The sequence below is a fragment of the Chroicocephalus ridibundus genome, chromosome 20 (assembly GCF_963924245.1).
Source record: "Chroicocephalus ridibundus chromosome 20, bChrRid1.1, whole genome shotgun sequence".
In the NCBI taxonomy this organism is placed as follows: Eukaryota; Metazoa; Chordata; class Aves; order Charadriiformes; family Laridae; genus Chroicocephalus; species Chroicocephalus ridibundus.
In genome coordinates, this window is record NC_086303.1 from 2,010,686 (window position 1) to 2,030,968 (window position 20,283).

A 20,283-nucleotide genomic window follows, 5' to 3' on the forward strand; every position below is an offset into this window, starting at 1 on the left:
CCGGTTTTGGCATTTGGGATGAATTTCCCCATGGGAAGAGTCGGCATCTCCCCGTGCTGCCCCTCCATCCCGCTTCCCACCCCTTCCCTCCTCCTCATCGCTGCCCGACCCAGGGGGGAAACCTGACCCAAAAGCTTCCCGGAGCAGCACCCCCTCTGGCAGCAGGATCTGGCCCTTGGAATTTTCCTCCACCCCTAAACCCACCCCCCCCCCAAATTCAGAGGGGAGCAGAGCTCAGCCACCAAATCCCTCATCCTGGGGGGGGCCGAGGGACCCAGCCGGGTCTCAGCCTGGCATGGAGAGGAGCTCGGGAGCCCAAACTCTTCTCATTCAAGACAACGAGCCGAGTTTCTCGCCTGGACGGAGCAGCCGGAGCCGGTCGGGGACCCAAACCCATCCCCATGGACCGATGCAACCCAGTTGGGAGATTTGCCTTCGCGTATCGAGCCTGGGGCTGTGATGAGGAGGAGGAAGGTGGGGTCGAACGGTGCAGGCGGCGGCGTTTCCAGGGAAAACACATTTACCCCGGCGTCTTTCCAGGGAGGGTGACGGATGAGGTGGCACAAGGGCGACGGCAGCACATGATGCTGAGCTGGTCGGGGCGCCAAAAACGGCTGCGAGCGGGCGCCGCCGCGGTGGGTTCCCTTCCCCGGGTGATGTGCTGCTGAGTCAACGCTCAGAGGGACCTCGTGGGCCGTGGGATTGATTTGGGAGCCACCCGTGAGGTGACGGGCGGGGGACAGGCGAGGAGCGTGCCGCCGAGCACGGGTTCGTGGTGTCTCGCTCGATGGAGAAGCTCCGGAGGAAATTGTGAAAGGGCGACCAGACGCCGGCTGCGTGGGGCGGTGGGAGACGGGGCGTGAGGTGGGTGGGGGAAGCCCACGGCAAGTGGTTCCCAGGGCATCGGATGGGGTGGGTTCCTCCTCGCCCGTCATCGGATGTGTCCTCAACGGGGCGTCTTGGGTCCTTCCCACCCTCGGGGGTGGGAGAAGCTGGGTAAAAGGTGGTTGCGAAAGGGCACAGAGCCGGGAAGGGGGGAACTGGGGCAGGGTGAGGAGCACTACGGGGCGTTTTATGGGAAATCCCAGCTCCTACTCTTGCTATCAGGTGGCATCTCCCACACTTGTCCACGGTCCCTGATCCCACGGGACACATGGGACAGGAGTCCCGGGTGCCCCAAGTCACCCAGTGCCGCTTTCAGACCAACACAGCTGGGCCTTGCTGGGACGCAAACGGCTGGTTTTATCCCCCGAAAGGCAACTGTTTCCTGCCAGAAAATGACATTCCATCGATAAATACTCGGGATGGAAAATGTTTGACCTTCCTTATTCCTTGGCTCCCATGGGCAGCTGGCCAGGGAGGAGAAACCATCGGCTCCCCTTGTCCTCTTCAGCCCAGTTGCAGCTTCTGCTGGACACCAGGAGGGACGTGTGCCTGAATGCCATGAGCATCCGAGACCATTTGCCGGCCGGCGAGGGGGTGATCAGGTCCGAAAATTGCTCTACGTAAGCTTCTGGAGAAAAGTATCCCAATCTCTGAAGGCTTGGGCGCTCACTCCTTCTTTTTTTTATTGGGATGTCGCTGGTCTCTTTTATCTGCCAGCCCAGGCGGTGTCTTCAGCGTGAATCCAACCGAAAGCCAATGCCTTTTTCTCCCGGTTTGGAAGGTGTCCGGTGGCCGTGTCGCTGATGGATGTGGCAAAGGCAAGGGAATTAGCAAACCCAGGTGATTCACCGATGGGTTTGAAATAAACTCATCCCTACGAGTCCCCAGGGTTCTCCAGCAAGGGCTGGAGAAGCCGGTGGAGCTGAGGAGAGGAGCTGCCAAAGGCAAAGGGGCTCTGCGTTCCCTGGGGGGGGATTTTTGCCACGTGAGCATCTCCCGGTGCTCAGTTCAGCCTCCAAAGTGGCTTTTGAGGGACAGGGAAGAGACAAAGGCCAAGGACCATGAAGCTGGGAGATGCTGACGCCTCCTGAGATGCCACCAGCAGCTTCCTGGGGTCACAGAGCGAGCTGTGTCGTTGCTTATATGGGGCGTAGACGGTCCTGGAGGGATGTGGTGGGTCTGAGCTGGTGCCTGCAGACTTAGACCTCCCTGGTCTTCACCGGTGTGGTCGGAGACGCCTTGGCCAAGGCTGGTCTATGGGACAGGAGGGAGCTGAGTGTCTCTGCGCCATCTCGGGGTCTGGCAGCTGGAGATGTCAATGGAGGAGCTGGGATTCAGGTCCCTCCAGGTGAGGGACGGAGCGGTGGGGCAGGATGCTCAGCAGGAGGCCACGGAGAAGGGCCGAGCCCAGGGCGGCAGCTGGGATGGTTCAGGCTCATGGACACCCCAGCCCGTAAAAAGGGACCAGGTCTGGCTCCAGATGCTTGAAATCAGGCACTTGCTTGAAAATGTCAGCTTGTAGTTAAATGAAATAAAATAACAAAGCAGCTTCTAGCTTCCCGGGTGGTGCAAACCCAGACATCGAGAGCGCAGACGGCAAAGATCCCCGGGACCATGGGGCGGTGTGGGGCAGAGGGAGGGGAAAGCCCCGCTCCGCGGCGGCTCGGATCCCCGAAGGGATGCTCCACGGGGCTCCGTCCTCGCCGTCGCCCTTGCAGCTGGGGTTTTTTGGGCTATTTATTTGGGTTATTTATAACTTTCTCCCTTTTTTTTTTTGACTTTTCATCTGGCTGCTCCGGGAGGATGGAGATACACGGTCCGGCAGAGCAGAAACGGGGATTTCGGAACGGCGCGGGGGGCTCTGCACCCACCAGCACCCAAAGGTGCCCCAAGAGTAAGGAGCTGGGGAAGATGAATTTGCGATGGAGCCTAGCTCGCCGGAGGGGTTAAAGCTCCGCTCCCGGGAAGAGCCGGCTCCTTTCCAGCCTGAGTAAGGCCATCGTTCCTGCCAAAACCCGTCACCGAAGGCTGTTGCGGGGTGGGTTTTTTTTTTTTTTTTTCCGGCTGTAAACAACATCGATGCTCGCCGGTGCCGCACAGCCCGCGGGGCCGGCACCGCTCCAACCCAGAAGGCGTTTTGATGATGTTGGTTAATTAAGGAGCTGGCGAAAGGCATGACCCAGGCGCTGGCAGAGGAACCAGCTGCTGGGACAGGAGGGGGTCTGCAGCCACCCCGGCCCCTTCCCCGGCCCCGTCGCCGCTTTGGGGTCATATTTGGCAAAACCCTTGGGAAGGACGGCGGGGATTTGCGGCCGCGGCGAGGACGAGAAGCACCACGGCAGCGCCGGGCAGGGTGTCTGGCCAAACCATGGCTGCTTATTTTCAAATACCCGCCTGGACCACCCTTCCCGGCCCCAAATTTTCAGGGCATGGAAAGCCACCGGTTGCGTTGCAGTGAGGAGGGACACACCGGTGTCACCTCCAGGCCCCAGCCAGCGCGGTGGGACGGGCACAGCGAGGGGGAATGGAGGTGGCTGGAGGGGTTAAATCTCCTCTCCCGCTCCCGGGAAAGGGCCGGCTCCTTTCCAGCCTGAGTAAACCCATCACCCTGCCAAAATCCTACTCGGCGCTCAAGGCCGGCGCGGGGTTTTTCCGCCCGAGGAGCGACGCTCGATGCCTGACGCGGGGGTACGGAGCAGGGAACGCAGCCCAGCATAAGCTGGCTGTGAGCCGGTGATTCCAGCACCCCAAAATCCTGCAGGATCTGGCCCAGGACACCATCCAGCGCTCGGGGTGCCTGCGCTGGTTCCAGCCTCCGCAGCTCCATCCGGCAGCTCCGGCACAAGCTGCGCCGTTATTATTTGCAAGAAGGGTGGGAGTTTCGCCTTTACTTCCCTTTATTTTTAAATTTATTTTTCTTTTATTTTGGATTTCTGACTCATCTCGGCCCGTTGCCGGGAGGAAACCGGAATAAAAAGTGCCCCAAATATAATTTGTATCAGCTAAATAAAATCCTTCCCCAAATACTCCGGGGGGAAAGTCAAGCGGTGGCTCCTTGGGGCTGCCCAGGACCCAGAGCCACTTCTCCTTCCCCCAATCTCATTCCTACGGAGGAGGAAAACTCAAATTTTCCTCTTTTTTTCCAAACCACGGCAGCTGGTTTCCGGCTCTGTAAGCACAAAGCCAGGCCCGGAGAGGCTCACACGATCCGGGGGCAGAGGGGCGATGGATGCTCCCCGGCCCCTGGGTGCTCCCGCTGACTTTGGGGTACCCATGGGGGTACCCAGCCCCGATGCCCAGGGGATGCTCCACAGGGATGCAGCACCCGTGGGGCTGCCGAAACAGGGCACGGGGGGGAGCGTGGAGGTTGGGGGGGGGGGGATGCTCTGGAAAGGGTGGGCGCCCTGGAGGGGAGGATGTCGCATAACGAGGGGTGCCCAGTTAATACTGGTGCCCGGGAGATGAGGTTGCCCCATTAATGTGGGTTCTCAATTAATAAGGGTGCCCCAGAGATGCTGCTGCCCGTGAAATGGTCGGGGGGGGGGGGGCTTGATTTGAGGGTGTCCCGGAGATGATGGTGGTGCCCTATTAGTGCGGGTGCCCCATTAATGAGGGCACCATGGAGACAAGGGCACCCGAGAGGTGAGGGTCCCCTGTTAATGTGTCTGCCCCATTAACAAGGATGCCCTGAGATGGTGGGTGCCCCGTTAACGAGGGTGTCCCAGATATGCTGGCGCCCCATTCATGTGGGTGCCCCATGGCTGAGGGTGCCCCAGAGGTCAGGGTACCCCATAAATAAGGGTGCTTTGGAGATGAGGGCACCCCAGAGGTGACAGTCCCCCATTAACGTGTCCGCCCCATTACTAAGGGTGCCCTGGAGGTGCGGGTGCCCTGTTCGTGTGGGTGTCCCATTGCTGAGCGTGCCGTGGAGGTGTGGGTGCCCCAGAGGTCAGGGTGCCCCAGAGAGGTGGATACCCCATAAATAAGGGCGTTTTGGCAATGAGGGCACCCCAGAGGTGACAGTCCCCTGTTAATGTGGTTTCCCCATTAACAAGGATGCCCTGAGATGGTGGGTGCCCCGTTAACGAGGGTGTCCCAGATATGCTGGCGCCCCATTCATGTGGGTGCCCCATGGCTGAGGGTGCCCCAGAGGTCAGGGTACCCCATAAATAAGGGTGCTTTGGAGATGAGGGCACCCCAGAGGTGACAGTCCCCCATTAACGTGAATGCCCCATTACTAAGGGTGCCCTGGAGGTGCGGGTGCCCTGTTCGTGTGGGTGTCCCATTGCTGAGGGTGCCATGGAGGTGTGGGTGCCCCAGAGGTCAGGGTGCCCCAGAGAGGTGGATACCCCATAAATAAGGGTGTTTTGGCAATGAGGGCACCCCAGAGGTGACAGTCCCCTGTTAATGTGGTTTCCCCATTAACAAGGATGCCCTGAGATGGTGGGTGCCCCGTTAACAAGGGTGTCCCAGATATGCTGGCGCCCCATTCATGTGGGTGCCCCATGGCTGAGGGTGCCCCAGAGGTCAAGGTACCCCATAAATAAGGGTGCTTTGGAGATGAGGGCACCCCAGAGGTGACAGTCCCCCATTAACGTGTCTGCCCCATTACTAAGGGTGCCCTGGAGGTGCGGGTGCCCTGTTCATGTGGGTGTCCCATTGCTGAGGGTGCCGTGGAGGTGTGGGTGCCCCATGGCTGAGGGTGCCCCAGAGAGGTGGATACCCCATAAATAAGGGTGCTTTGGAGATGAGGGCACCCCAGAGGTGACAGTCCCCTATTAACGTGTCCGCCCCATTACTAAGGGTGCCCTGGAGGTGCGGGTGCCCTGTTCGTGTGGGTGCTCCATAACAAAGGGTGCCAGGGAGGTGAGGGTGGCCCAGAGGTGTGGGTACCCCATTATCGCGGGTGCCCTGGGGATGAAGGTGCCCGGGGGATGAGGGTGCTGGGTGCTTTTCATCCCAGGAGCGATTTCGATGAGTGTCTCCTCGTGGAAGGGGGCAGGCGGTGGGAAGGTCCCTTGTCCCCTGGCAGGTCCCTTGTCCCTCCGCCCAGCCAAGCGTGACTCAGCAGCCGAGCCTGGCTGGAATGTGTGAAGATCAGGGGAGAAAACAGCCCAAAAACATCCTGGGGGTGGGGGGGGTGTGTGTGTGAGCTGTGCCTCCGGCATGCGAAGCATCCACCCGGACACCCCCAAAGCCAGCCCCTCCGGGGGACGCATCCTGCCCCGTGACAGCGGTGGTCCTGCCTGCGCAGCCCCGGCCCCCGGCCCACGGGAAGGCGGTGGAAGACGCGGTGCCGTCGTGGGGAGGGAGGCTGAGTTCCTTGCTCCCCCCCCAGGGTCCTCCTTCCTCTGCTTTGCCCCAGGAAAGAACCCTGTGCTTGGCCCTGCAGCAAACCCGGATCCGCTTTTCCTTTTCCAAGGGGAAAAATAGGGGAAAAAAAGGGAAAAAAACCTGCTTGGCCGATGCTTGGCCACATCCTGCACGGCCCCCCCTGGGCCAGGTGAGCCCTGGGAGCTGATAGAAACCAGCTGCCGAGTGTTGGTCCTGACGCTGGGGGTGTGTGTGTGGGGGGGGGGGGGATAAATTTGCCTCCCTGACACAGGAAAAGGGTTTTGGAGGGATGGATGCTCTTGGCTTCTGCTCATCCCAATCCCAATCCCAATCCGTTTTCTCCCTGGCGCGATAGCAGCTCAGGTCCTGCTCGCTCCCGGTGCCAGGCGCCATGCAAAGAGGAGCCGGCAGCTCCGTCTGCACCCTTGTAGGTAGGGATTAAGCTTTATTTCTTCTTAAATCCGTAGCCTGGAGGTGATCCTCCTGCCCTGAAATCGGGGGGCAGGGGGGGAGTTCCTGTGGCTTTGGGTGCTGCACCAGGTTTATTCCCATCCGAAAAAAAAAAAGGAGATTTCAGCCCATGAGCGGCTCTAGTTTCATTTTTCCGTGCTGGGGGGGTCACGGGGCAGCTGTGGCTCCAGCTGCTTTCCTGGGATTTGACTCTTTTTTTTTTTTTTCCCCTCCCGTCCCGAAGCGAAGGTGCCGCTTTTGGGGTCGGGTACCTCGCGGTGACGCCGAGCCTCGGCTGCGAGGGGAAGGGCCGAAGCGAAGCCAAACCAGCCCAGGACCATCCCAGCCAAGAGACCTGGCGCTGGAGGGGGAATTAGCAGCTCCCAGCCGTTTGGGGGTTTTTCCCAGGGAGCCGATCCCGGCCGGTGTCCTGCTTTCCTGCTGCCTTTCCAGCAGCTCGGGATAACCGAGGTGTCGCCCCTCCGTATCCTGCCCAGCTCCCTGCTGCGGCCAGGTGTAATTTCGCCGTCCCTGGGGATGGACGTGGGCTCTGTGCCGCGATCACCGGGAGGAAGGAATATTTTCCTTCTCTTTTTTTTCTTTTTTTTTTAATCGGAGTTTCCCTTCCCGCAGCCGGGGGGGCTCCAGCGCCAGCCCCTGGGGTGGGATGGGGATTTGGGGTGGAGGGGGGCTGAACTGAGCCCCGGGGGACACCAGTGGGGGAGGAGGTGGGAGAAGGAGGACGCGAGCCACGCGGAAACCACAAACGGTTTCGATGTCTTTATTAGCCCGGGCACAACTTCCTTCCTCCGGCTTCGTTTCCCAACGCCGGCCGCTGCGTTGCGAAGCTCGAGCTTTCCTCTACATGCGGCGAGGGTGTGCAAGGGGGGGGGTGTGTGGGGGGGGATGCAGCACCCATAGTGCACGGTGACAACCCTGTCCTAGGGTGGCCCCGCGGGGTGGCTGCGCCCCTGGGACGGGGCAGCGGTGGGGTTGTGGGGAGGGAGGTGGGTGGCAGCTCCAGCGTGGCTGGGAGTGATGTCCCCGCGTCCGTCCCCGTGGGCCGGGGATGCGGGAGCAGCGCGTGGGACTGGGAGGGGTTCGCCGTCACCCCGGGGTGACGCTCGCTGTCGTGGGCAGGGTGAGTGGTGCCGGCCCTGGGTCACGCTCTCCCTCCCAGGAAAAAGTTCGGGCAAAGGTTATTTTTTTTTTTTTTTTAAAAAAAAAAAAAAAAAAAAAAAGAAAAGATAAGTTTCCTCTTTTCCTTCCTCGTCGGAGGCACGTGGTGGTGAGGTCATGGAGCGCCTGGGCTCGCGGCAGGACGTGCTTCCAGCTCGGCGTAATCCCATCCCCAGGGCCACGACGAGACTGTTCTTGGCGGGGTCCGGGCGAGCGGCGGGGGGAGGTTTCGGCCCCCCCCTGCCCCCATCCAGCAGCACTCACCCCTCTGCCCCCCCCACCCCCCAACTTCCACTGTCCCCCTGGTCAAGCGACCACATCCTGAGCCAGCCCTCGGGCTCTTCCCTTCGCTCCCGCGGGCTTTTCCGCAGCGGCTTCTGCATCCCAGAGGCCAATGTGGCTTTACATGGAAAATCAGCCCCAGATGTGGCCGAGCCGCTGCTGCTGCAGCGCCGTGAGCGGGGACGGGGCCCAGGGAGGGCTTGGGGACCTGGGGACAGCAGGGGGGACCTGTTGGGTGGCCGGGACCTGAGCTCCAGGAGCTCCCGGAGGGATTTATCCCACCCATCGGGGAGCATGGATGGGGGACAGCGCATCCTCTTTGCAGCTGGGTGCTCCCCGGGGAGGGGTGACGGGGGCACCCAGGGGGTCCCCCACCCTTGGGGACAGTCAGTGGGCTATGGAGCGGTGCCACCAGCACCGCGCTGAGCAAAGCCCTGGTGTTCTGGCCGGGCATGAGAGACCAGTGCGGGCTCCAGCGCGGCCGTGGAACCCTTGGATGGGAGAACGTGGGGCAGCTCCCCTTTCCTCGGCTGCTGATTCCCATTTTGGGGCTGTTTTCTGGGAAGCGGGACCGCTTGCCGGCAGAAGGCAGGTCCCCACGGCCGTGCCACCACGTCCCCCAGCAGAGCCACTGGGAGCTGGGCTCCCTCCCCAGCCAATGGCACAGCCATACTGGGAGGGAGGCGTGGGGGGGGGGTCATCATGAATTTTAACAGCTCAGGGATTCTTGGGGACCTCTGGGGACATCATGGCCCAGGTCCCTGGCTGAGCGTGGGGCTGCTGGCCCCCGCTCGGGGCAAACTGGCGGAGGGCTGTGGGGCGGGAACCACCCGCTAATCAAAAGAGGATGGAAAACTCTCGTGGTTGCTTGGAAATGAAGCTCGGCGAGGGAGCAGACCGCACCGGCCTCCAGATGCGACAGCAGCGGCCGGCGGGATGGAATTCCGCTGGAAGATACTTCATGACGAGCGCCGAGGCGGGGGGATGCGGCAGCACCAGACTGGCCCCACGGCATCGCCGGGCCGGGGGAGCGATGTGGAGCCCCTTCCCCACGGCCGGGAGCGAGTTTGGGGATGGATGAGCCCCAGCTCATGCCTGGGTCTCCTTGTTGAGGTTGGGACTTGCCTGGCTCACCTCAGTCCCTAAATGTAAGCCTTTCCAAGATCCTTGAGGATCCTTGGTCCATCCCGTTGCTTGGGATGGGAGGGATCATTTCGGAGGCTGCCGACTCTCTCTGGGATTGGAGGCACTCAGGGTCCTGCATCCTGGCCCCTCATCCCGCATCCTCCCCATGCAAAGACATGGAAGGTGACCCAAACTCGGGGTCCAGGCCAGGGGCCCCCCCACGAGCATCACCCGCTCTCCAGGGCCGCAAGCGCCTTTGCAGGTTCCCTATCGCGGTTTCGTGCTCTTCAGCCTCGCCGGGTGCCGTTTCCTCCCGCCCCGTTGCGACAGCTTGTTGCTCCGCGGGCTTTCGGAGGGGCTGTGGGGGCCGTTTTTTGCCGGCGGTCCCGGGGGGGGCCGGAGGGCTGCCGGGGCGGGAGGATGGGTGGAGGCGCAGCAACGCGTGCCAAGATGCATCAGCCTGTGTTTTTCTGGTGGCGGCTGAAGGTTGTTTGTGTCCCGGGGATGATACAACGCTCTTGGCGAAGGTGCACGGACTCGGCAGCCGGGCACACGCGGTGCTATCGGCCGGGAGGCGGGGGGGGGGCAGGCACCCTGAAGCATCTTCCCCCTCTAAGCATGACCTGCAGCCCCCCCCCCCCAAAAAAACCTCCTGTGGGACCTTATTTTTGACCAGCTTTGCTGCATTTATCAGGGAGGGGAGCCGTGGGATGAGAGGGAAGGGTTTTACACTGGAAGAGGGGAGATTGAGATGGGATCTGAGGAAGGAATTCTTGGCTGGGAGGGGGGGCAAGCCCCTGGCCCAGGTTGCCCAGAGAAGCTGTGGCTGCCCCATCCCTGGAGGGGTTCAAGGCCAGGTTGGACGGGGCTTGGAGCAACCTGGGCTGGTGGGAGGTGTCCCTGCCCAGGGCAGGGGGGGTTGGAACGAGATGATCTTTTAGGTCCCTCCCAACCTGAACCATTCTGTGATTGTATCCCTGCGTGAGCGCCCCGTTTCCCAGCTCTGCTTGAACCCCCCCCCCAACCCTGGCACCCGCAGCTCAGCTGATGCTCCCTGGGGCGGGATGGGGTGTTTGCTGCCTGGCGGAGCGGGGAAACAATTCACCTGCTCAAAGAACAATTAGTTTTCCTCGGGGAAAAAAAAACAAACGCAAATGCATCAAAATCAGAGTCTCCGACCACGTGCAAACAGCTGGAGCCGGTCGGCCCCACGGCTGGGGGGCTGCTCGGCTCCGCTCTGGGAACGGGGATGGAGGTTGCGATGGGTGGGGGGAAGAGGATGGGGAAAAGGGTGAAGGCGTCGGGATAGGAAAATATTCCCTGGGAGGGAAGCCGAGGCCGCTGGGATGGAGGCAGGAGCATCTCGGCCAGCTGGGAGATGGGAAAGGCCGGATTTAGCCTCGGCGCTGGCCGAGGAGCGTGGGAGCGTTGGGAACGGGACACGCTCGCCAGCCGGCGGCTTTTCACCGAGAGATGCCGGTTGTGCTCGGTCCTGCCGCGTTCCCTCTGGTGACGCCGGACCTGGGTTGCCTGGATGGCGGGGGGTTGGAGCTGCCATTTGTAAGGCATTTGTTTGCTTTCCCGCAGCCCAAACGACGCTTTTAATAAACCCCGAGTGGATTCCAGACCCTTTCCATGTGCGGAGTTTGGCTGGAGAAGTGTGAGGCCGGAGAGATTTTTCGCAACGCCCCGAAACTCCCATTCGCCCCATTATTGCCGCTTTTGCCCCCGCTGGCCGTCGCGGAGGGTCCGAATCTCCCGTTTTCCGCCCAAAATGAACCGCTTGGGCAGCGGGCTGCCAGCGCAGCTGGGCTCGCAGCACGCGTGTGCGGCGGCATCGGCAAACCCGGCACCGGCAGCTCCCCCAGCACCGCGATCCCGCCAAAAAGCCACCCAAATTGCATCTTTCCATGGAAAAGGGCCGGATCCAGGCGCGGAGCCACGTGGAGCTCTCACGGCTGAGGCTCGTTAGGGCTAAATTGCCACCGGCTTTCCTCGACCTGCCGTCGGCATCCCGTGCCCCCAGGTAGGGCTCGGGCTCTCGGGGGGCCACCCCAGAGCCGCGGGCAGGAGGGAGGGGGCAGTTTTAGGGTGTTAAAACCTCTGTCTGTTAATGAAAAACAGGCTCCGCGCGGCCAAACAGCTGATCCGAGGCGGGCGAGCTGAGTAATGCCTCGAATTCCTGGCAGGAGCCGCTTCCTTTCGGGAGGCGAGGGCTCCTTCCGTGGCGAGCGGGGCCCTTCGTGTGGTGTGTGTCCCCCCTGTCCCCGCTGTGGGGCTCTCCCCCGGGGACTGAGCCCCGCTTGGGGACGGGGCAGCCCCCCCGTCGCCCCCCTCGGGGATGGGGGTTGGCGTTGGGGAATAAAATGATGGGGTTTTGCACGTTGCAGGGGGTCTGGAGGGTGATGGTCGGTCTGTCTGTCTGTCTGTCCAGCCCCCTGTCCATCCATCCCTGCATCCATCCCTGCATCCATCCCTGCATCCACCCAGCTGGTCCCACAGGCACTTCTCTTGGTCTCCCTCTGTCCATGGCGAGGAAGATGATGGGGGCTTGAGCCCCACAGCCCCTGGGGATGAATCCTTGTCCCCCCAGGGTGTCACTTTGGCTGGCAGGGATGTCCCCTAGGGGTGGGGGGTCCCCCCGGATTCCCAGGATGCGAGCAGGGAAAGGGGGGGTGTGACTCCTGGGGAGGGATCTTCCCCCGGGGGGGGTGGGCAGCTGAGCCCCACAGCACCTGGGGATGAATCCTTGTCCCACCAGGGTGTCACCTTGGCTGGCAGGGATGTCCCCTTGGGGTGTGGGGGGGTCCCCCCGGATTCCCAGGATGCGAGCAGGGAAAGGGGGGGTGCGGCTCCCAGGAAGGGATTCTGCACTGGGGGGAGAAGCTGAGCCCCACAGCACCCGGTGTCCAGTGCGTGACCCCCAGGGTGTCACTTTGTCTGGCAGGAATGTCCCCTTGGGTGGGGGGGTCCCCCTGGATTCCCAGGATGCAAGCAGGGAAAGGGGGGGTGTGGGTCCCGGGGAGGGATCCTGCGCTGGGGGCGGGGGGGGGCGGCGGGACGGCTGCTGGGTGTGGAGCAGGATGAGGCCGTGACTCAGCCGGGGCTCTCGCACACCCCGCGCCGTCCCCTCGCCCCCCTCCTCCTTCCCCGGTGGCACCTGGGGACGCGGGGACGGGGCCTTGCGCGTGTGTGTGTCCGTCCGTGGCGGAGATCGGGGCCAGTGGCTGATGTCAACAGCTCCGGCTGCGGATAAACAACCGGCCCCGGCGGGGAGGACAAACGCCGCCTCTGTTTGTGGCCCCAGGCGGCTCCGGACCCTCCTCGAGACGCCCCAGCAGCGTCTCCTCCTTCGCTCGGGCTCAGCGGCTCGAAACACCCTCTTCACACCCCGCCGTTTGTGGGTGGCAGAGGGGTGCCACCCCCTTGGCCTGTGGCCGGACCCGCGTTGGGTGCAGGCGCCCAATTTGGGGGGCAAAGGAGGGATTTAGCCACTGGGACACGTGCCGAGGTCAGGGATGATGCTGTCTCCATCCATCACGGCAGATCGAGGGCGGTGGCATCCCAGGAGCTCGTGCCTGACCCCGGTGACACGCAGGGACCCCCCCCCCAGCCCTCCCGGGAAGGGTCTCCCCCCACTGTGGCGCCAAGGCTGGGCTTCCCTGGAGCGTTCCCAAGCCCTTTGCCCATCCTGCCCCCGGTCCTGGCGCGGAGCCACGCTCTCCCCGCCGCCGCTCGGCCGCCGGCCCCCACCTGTGCCCAGCTGCTCCCGGCGCAGCCCCCGGGACACCCCCCCGGGGGTCAGCGCCCTCTTGGCTCCAGCCGGGCTGAGCCGGGGGGTACCGGGCTGCACCCACATGGCACCATGCCATGGGCACCCGGTGATGCCAAACCGGTGCGAAATCCCTGTGTGGGGCTGAGGAGGGGATGGGGCACACTGGGGGGGCTTGTGACACCCCCACCCCCTCCCCAGCACATTGGTTCAGGGTATACTGGGGGTGCTGGGGAGCCCTGAGCACCCATGGGTGCAGTCCCACGGAGCACATGGAGATGCTGCGGGGTGGGCAGCCTCCTGCCGCCAGCCCAAAACCGCTGCAGCCGAGGGGCTGCCGGTGGCACCTCCTGCCCCCCCCTTTGTCCTCCCCTCCGGCTTCGGTGGGTGCCGGCGGGCAGCTGCCCGGGAAGGCTTTTGGCTCCATGTCCAGCCACATTCCTCGGTGGAGGGAGGAGCGGAGCCAGAGCGTGGTGTGACTCAGCCCCGGCCGAAGGCTGGGGACGCGCCGGTGACCCATGTGGGGCCGTAACCCATCCTCTGTCCCCCCTTACCGCCTGGGACGCGGCCCTGGCACGGGTGACCCCTCCTCCAGCCAAGGGGCTGAGCTTTATCCCTGCCCGGGGACCCCCCAGCGCGCCCCGGGTCGGGGGGGGATGGCACGTCCCGGAGGAGCCTCCGCGGTCAAGGACGGCCGGCCGGACCCCGGGTTATGATAACTCTAAAAAGGGACTTTCTCCGCGGGCGCCGGACACAGCCTGACCCTGCGGTTCCCTCGCTCCCAGCCTGGCCACCAACAGCCACCGGATCCGGCCAGCGCTCCCCTCCCATGGGTGCCCACCCTGTGGGGAGGGGGGGGCTGCTGTTGGGGGGACCCCGAGCACGGGGGTGATGGGGGCTGGATGGGGGCGGGGGTCCAGGGCAGGACGGAGTGTCCCAGTGCGGAGCAGGCGGGATGGGAGGGACGGAGGGGAGGAAGCGAGGGGCTCGCTACGGGATGAAGGCTCCATCCTCATCCTGCCGCCCGCTCGTGACATCTCGAGTCCCCACCGCTGGCAGCGAGCCGGGGGCAGCGCCCGCCACCCTCATTCCTCCGCTCCTCAAGGAACCGGCTCGGGTTATTCCCACGGGGATTTCCAGCCTGGGCACACACCGCTCCAACCCGGATCGTGCTGGGAAGCTGGCGGCGGGGCGGGGGGGGGGACGGACCGCGATCCTGGCTCCGCTGCAGCGCCCGGCAGACTCAGCCACCGGCCCCGCGGTGAATCACCGGGGAAGGAACTGATTAAAAGCAGGACTTTCTTGCTGGAAATAACTTTCTCCGCAGAGGCCGTTTGCAGCCCAAGCCTGGTCCCCTGATGCAGCTGGCGGCGGGGGGGGGGCGGATTTGGATGTCTTGCAAGTTTTACCCCTTCTTCGGTGCTTTCTGGCCCGAAAAATCCTCCCCAAATGAGGCATTGGGTTGGGATGCGTTTCTGCTCCCACCGGGGATGGGAAGAGGGGGAATGGCTGAAGCGGAAGCTGTCGGAGCAGCGTCGCTGAGCGGATCCAGGGATGCTCTGACCTCAGCCAGGGAGAAGATGTGGCTGCAAACGGGGTGGTACCGGCACCTGCTCCAGGCCTTTCGGAGCCGGGAGCATCCCGTGTCCCCTCTGCCTGTATCCCGCATCCCCTCTGCCTGTATCCCACATCCCCTCTGCTTGCATCCCGCATCCCCCTGCGCCGAGGGCCAGCAGACATGGGAAAGCCCCCGGGATGCCCAGGAACCCCCATGACCTCATCCTGCCTTTCCCCCCGCCGGGTGACAACCTTGGATATGGGTGCGAGGAAGATGGGGACAGCAGCAGGCCCCGGCCAGTACCAGAGCGGTAACAGCGCCACTGGTCCCAGTTTGCAACTGGGAGAGGGACAGCCGGCTCGGCCTCACCTCAAATTTTGCCTCCCCAAATTTTGCGGGCACGGGGGGGGGGGGGTGGGGGTGGGGGTGGGGTGCTGCCACCGCTGTCACCCGCTGCCGCTCCCGACGTCCTCTCGATTTCTGCCCCCCCCCCCCCCACCGGTGACTCAGGGATTTCGCAGGTTTGGGAGGGGAGGAGGGGCAAAAGCCACTTCCCTGCCAAAAAAAGAAAGAGGCGGCTGCTGCTCTCCCCGCTCCGCCACACCGGAGGTGGATTATTAACCCGAGCGCGGTGCCGTCCCGCTGTCCCTCCGTCCCCCTGCCCGCGCTCGCTTGTCCCATGACTTGGCGATGTCACACTTTTCCGGTCACTTAAAAAGAAGGTTGAGGCCGGGGTGGGGTGTGTGTGTCCGCGCGTGTGAGTGCGCGGGAGATAAGAAGGAGCGTGGTCCTCAGCTGGTGTCAAAGGGCCTCACGCGCTGGCACGGGGTCCCCGTGAGTCACCCCGCCGGGCTGCTGTCACCCGGCTGTGTCCCTTGGGTGCCCACCCCGCCGTCCTCCCACTGCTGGGTGCCGCTTTCCTGCTTCATCACGGAAAATGAAGATAACCTCTCGGCGTCGGGGGTGAGAAAGGGGGTTATTTTGCGAGTGCGGTTCATTTTTAACCCCGGTGTCCTTCCTCCCCCCTCCTCTCCCCGTCCCCATCATCCTCAGCGGGGATGTTTGTCTGCGCGCGGTTGCCAAGGGCCACCGGTGATAAGGACATGGGGCACCCACGCGGATTCGATGCCACTGGGGGCCTGTCACTGTTGTCCCCATCTCCGGATGGTGCCCAGCTCCTCCCCAATCCCAAATCCCCGTCGTTTCCCCCCGCCGGCTCCCCGATCCCCGTTCTCCGCTGCCTGGGGGTTCTCTCAGCTCCGAGAAAAACCTTCAGCAATTTGTGAAACTCGGTCAGCGTTTCCGCCCCGGGCCGGCAGATACCGCCCGCCGCTTCCTCGAAACTCGGATGTGGTGGCTGTCACCGACACGCGGCCCCGCTGTCACTGTCCCCATGTCACGGCCGCAGCCCCGGGGCCGTCGCTCGCACCCAGCGGTGTTTACGGAGTATTTTGCTTTCTGCTGCTGGCGAGGGTGACGAACGCCTTCGCAAGGCAACAGTTGGCCTCACGGCAACTAATTGTTTCCAGTTGCCTGCAAACAACCAGGCGGCCGACCAGAAAATCCCCCGAGCGGGGACGGATGGGGCTTTCTGCGCGGCCGGCGCCCCGAGGCCGGTGGCTTTGCTGTCCCCGAGTCTGTCCCCAGCCGGGTCTCTTCCCGCACTCCCTTCTCCGGGGGCTCCATCCCTGCGCTCGGGGCCGCGTGCGTGCACAGCCGTGCAAACGGAGCCGCTTGTGCACACGGGGATCCAGCCCTGGAGCCATGGATTCATCCCTGCACGCTTGGATCCAGCCCTGGGAGCCATGGATCCAGCCCTGCAGCCATGGAGCCGTCCATGCGCACGTGTGCACACAGGTCTGTCCACGCACACGGAGCTGCTTGCACATACACGGATCCATCCAGGCACACGCGGATCCATCCATGCACGTGGATCTGTCCATGTACACCCATGCAAACGGATCTCCTTGCACATCCATGGATCCATCCATGCACACGTGGATCCATCCATGCACACGGATCTGTCCATGCACACCCATGCAAACGGATCTCCTTGCACATCCGTGGATCCATCCATGCTCACGTGGATCCATCCATGCACAGGGATCTGTCCATGTACACCCATGCAAACGGATCTCCTTGCACATCCATGGATCCATCCAGGCACATGCGGATCCATCCATGCACATGGATCCATCCATGCACACCCATGCAAATGGATCTCCTTGCACATCCATGGATCCATCCAGGCACACGCAGATCCATCCATGCACATGGATCCATCCATGCACACCCATGCAAATGGCTCTCCTTGCACATCCGTGGATCCATCCATGCACACGTGGATCCATCCATGCACACGGATCTGTCCATGTACACCCATGCAAACGGAGCTGCTTGCACATCCGTGGATCCATCCATGCACACGGATCTGTCCATGTACACCCATGCAAACGGCTCTCCTTGCACATCCGTGGATCCATCCATGCACATGTGGATCCATCCATGCACACGGATCTGTCCATGTACACCCATGCAAACGGAGCTGCTCGCACATCCGTGGATCCATCCAGGCACATGCAGATCCATCTGTGCACACCCATGCAAACGGATCTCCTTGCACATCCGTGGATCCATCCAGGCACACGTGGATCCATCCAGGCACATGGATCTGTCCATGCACACCCATGCAAACGGATCTCCTTGCACATCCGTGGATCCATCCAGGCACACGTGGATCCATCCATGCACATGTGCGCACGCAAACCTGTCCATGCACATCCGTGCAAATGGATCTGCTTGTGCACACGGGGCTCCATCCACGCGCATGTGGCTCCATCCATGCACGTGGGTGCGCACGTGGATCGGTCCATGCACACACGATCCATCCGTGCACATGGATCTGTCCCTGCACGCAGGGATCCATCCCTGCATGTCCAGGCAAATGGATCTGCTTGTGCGCACAGGGATCCATCCATGCACACGTGGCTCCATCCATGCACGCGTGGCTCCATCCTTGCGCACGTGTGCACACGGATCCATCCACGCACGCCCATGCAAACGGATCTGCTTGTGCCCACGTGGCTCTGCCCGTGCGGACACGGATCCATCCATGCACACGGACTCGTCCACGCACAGCCGTGCAAACGGATCCATCCCTGCAGGCAAGGATCCATCCGTGCGTCCCACGCACACGGATCCACCCCCGCCCCGTGCTCCCAGGGGGAGGTTGTCGCCCCCCCCCCCGCAGGATTTGCTGCAGGAGAACCTCCGGCGCGGGACAGGAGCAAGGCAAAAAGCGTGTGCGTGTGTTGGCGTGTGCGTGCGAACACATGCGTGCACGCAAACGTGTTGGCGCGTGCTGCACGCGGGGTTGTGGGCGCACACCCGCGCGTGTCGGGGGTGGGGGGATCTGTGGTTTGTGCGCGTGTATAAACACGTAACCCCGGGGGGGGGGGGCTGTGCACACACAGCTGCACGCTTACACAGGTGTGCACACGTGTGTGTGTGTGCGCGCGTGCACATGTAGGAGTTTATGCACGTGTGCATGTGGGGGGGTGGGGGGGTGTGCACGCATGGTGTGTGTGCACGTGTGGGGGCCGTGCACGCGTGCGCATGTGGTGCCACGTGTGCGTGCACGCATATATGCACGCGTGCAAGCCCCGGGGCTGCGCGCGTGTGCAGGGGGTGCCTGTGCCCGGAAGTGACATGCGTATACACGTGTTGTGCGAGCCCCAGGGCTGCGTGTGCGCCGCGCGAGTGCAGGTGGGCACGCGTGCCCCGGGGCTGAGCACGCACGTACGCGTGTGCAGGCACCAGCGCTGTGTCCGCGTGTCCGTGCACACGCGCGCGCGTTCCAAGGGGTGTGCGCGCACCAGCCCTGGCATGTGCACGCATGTGCACACGTGTGCGTGCGCATCGGCCCGGGGACATGCGTGGGCATGCAGGTGTGTGTGTTATGGGGTGTGCATGCTTGTACGTGTGTGCGTGTGTACATGTGTGTGCATGTGCACGTGTCCCAAGGCCCGTGCACGCACATACCGTGTGCATATGTGTCCGTCCCTGGCACGTACATACACGTGCGTATATGCGTGTGCGCGCAGGGGCACGCGCGGACATACGCGTGTGTGCCAAGGGGTGTGCAGGCACTTATGTGTGTGTCTGTGCATGCGTGTGTGCACGTGTGTTCCTACGTGGGTGTGCACATACGTGTGTGTGCCTATACGCGTGCACAAGTGCGTGCATATGTCCGTGTGTAGTCGCGCCTGTGTGTATGCGTGTGCGTGTGTCATGCGTGTCTGTGCAGGTGTGCGCATGAGTATGTGTGTGTGCACGTGTGTGTACGCGTGTGCATGCATGTGTGCTTTCATTTACACGTGTGTGTATGTCTGAGTGTGCACGCATGTGGCGTGCATGTGCATGTTGATGTGCGCGTGTGTCGTGTGTGTGTTTGCATGTGCGTGCATGTGTCATGTGTGTATGCGCGTGTGTGTGTTTGTGCATCCATGTGTTGTGTATGTGCATGTGTGTTTGTATTTACGTGTGCGTGTGTCCACGTGTTGTGTGTGTATGTGCATGTGTGTGTCATGTGTGTGTGCATGTGTGTGCGTGTCTGTGCGTGCCTGTGCGTGTCTGTGCACGTCTGTGCATGTGCGTGTGCATGTGCGTGTGCATGTGTGCATGTGTGCATATGTGTGTGCCACGTGTGCGCATGTCTGTGCATGTCTGTGTGTGTGTGCATGTGCGTGTGTGCATATGTGTGTGTGTGCACGCCTGTGCATGTCTCTGTGTGCGTGCATGTGTGTGTGTGCACGTCTGTGCATGTGTGTGTGCGCATGTGTGTGTGTGCACGTCTGAGCATGTGTGTGTGCGCACGTCTGTGCATGTGTGTGCGTGCATGTGTGTGTGTGCACATCTGAGCATGTGTGTGTGCGCACGTCTGTGCACGTGTGTGCATGTGTGTGCATGTGTGTGTATGTGCATGTGTGTGCACGTCTGTGCATGTGTGTGTGCACGTCTGTGCATGTGTGTGTGTGCACGTCTGTGCATGTGTGTGTGTGCACGTCTGTGCATGTGTGTGCGTGCATGTGTGTGTGCACGTCTGTGCATGTGTGTGCGTGTGTGTGTGCGCGCATGTGTGTGTGTGCGTGTGTGTGTGTGTGCATGTGTGTGCATGTGTGTGTGCACGTCTGTGCATGTGTGTGCGTGTGTGTGTGCACGTCTGTGCATGTGTGTGCGTGTGTGTGTGTGCGCATGTGTGTGTGTGTGTGTGTGCGCGTGTGTGTGTGCATGTGTGTGTGTGCGCATGTGTGTGTGCACGTCTGTGCATGTGTGTGTGTGCACGTCTGTGCATGTGTGTGTGCGTGCATGTGTGTGTGCACGTCTGTGCATGTGTGTGCGTGTGTGTGTGCGCGCATGTGTGTGTGTGCGTGTGTGTGTGTGTGCATGTGTGTGTGTGCATGTGTGTGTGCACGTCTGTGCATGTGTGTGCGTGTGTGTGTGCGCGTGTGTGTGTGTGTGCGCATGTGTGTGTGTGTGTGTGCATGTGTGTGTGTGTGTGTGTGCATGTGTGTGTGTGTGCGTGTGTGTGTGTGCCTGTGTGTGCATGTGTGTGTGTGTGTGTGCGCATGTGTGTGTGTGTGTGTGCATGTGTGTGTGTGTGTGTGTGCCTGTGTGTGCATGTGTGTGTGTGTGTGTG

The 20,283-nt window shown here is 62.4% G+C and overlaps 1 long non-coding RNA gene across 1 annotated transcript; it reads left to right on the forward strand.

The window, feature by feature from the left end:
* Positions 1–1,061: 1,061 nt before the first annotated feature.
* LOC134525607 (uncharacterized) lies at positions 1,062–3,726 on the forward strand. Its single transcript, XR_010073815.1, has 3 exons — positions 1,062–1,487; positions 1,608–1,725; positions 2,688–3,726. It is a non-coding gene; the product is annotated as an uncharacterized LOC134525607 (long non-coding RNA).
* The last annotated feature ends 16,557 nt before the right edge of the window (positions 3,727–20,283 follow it).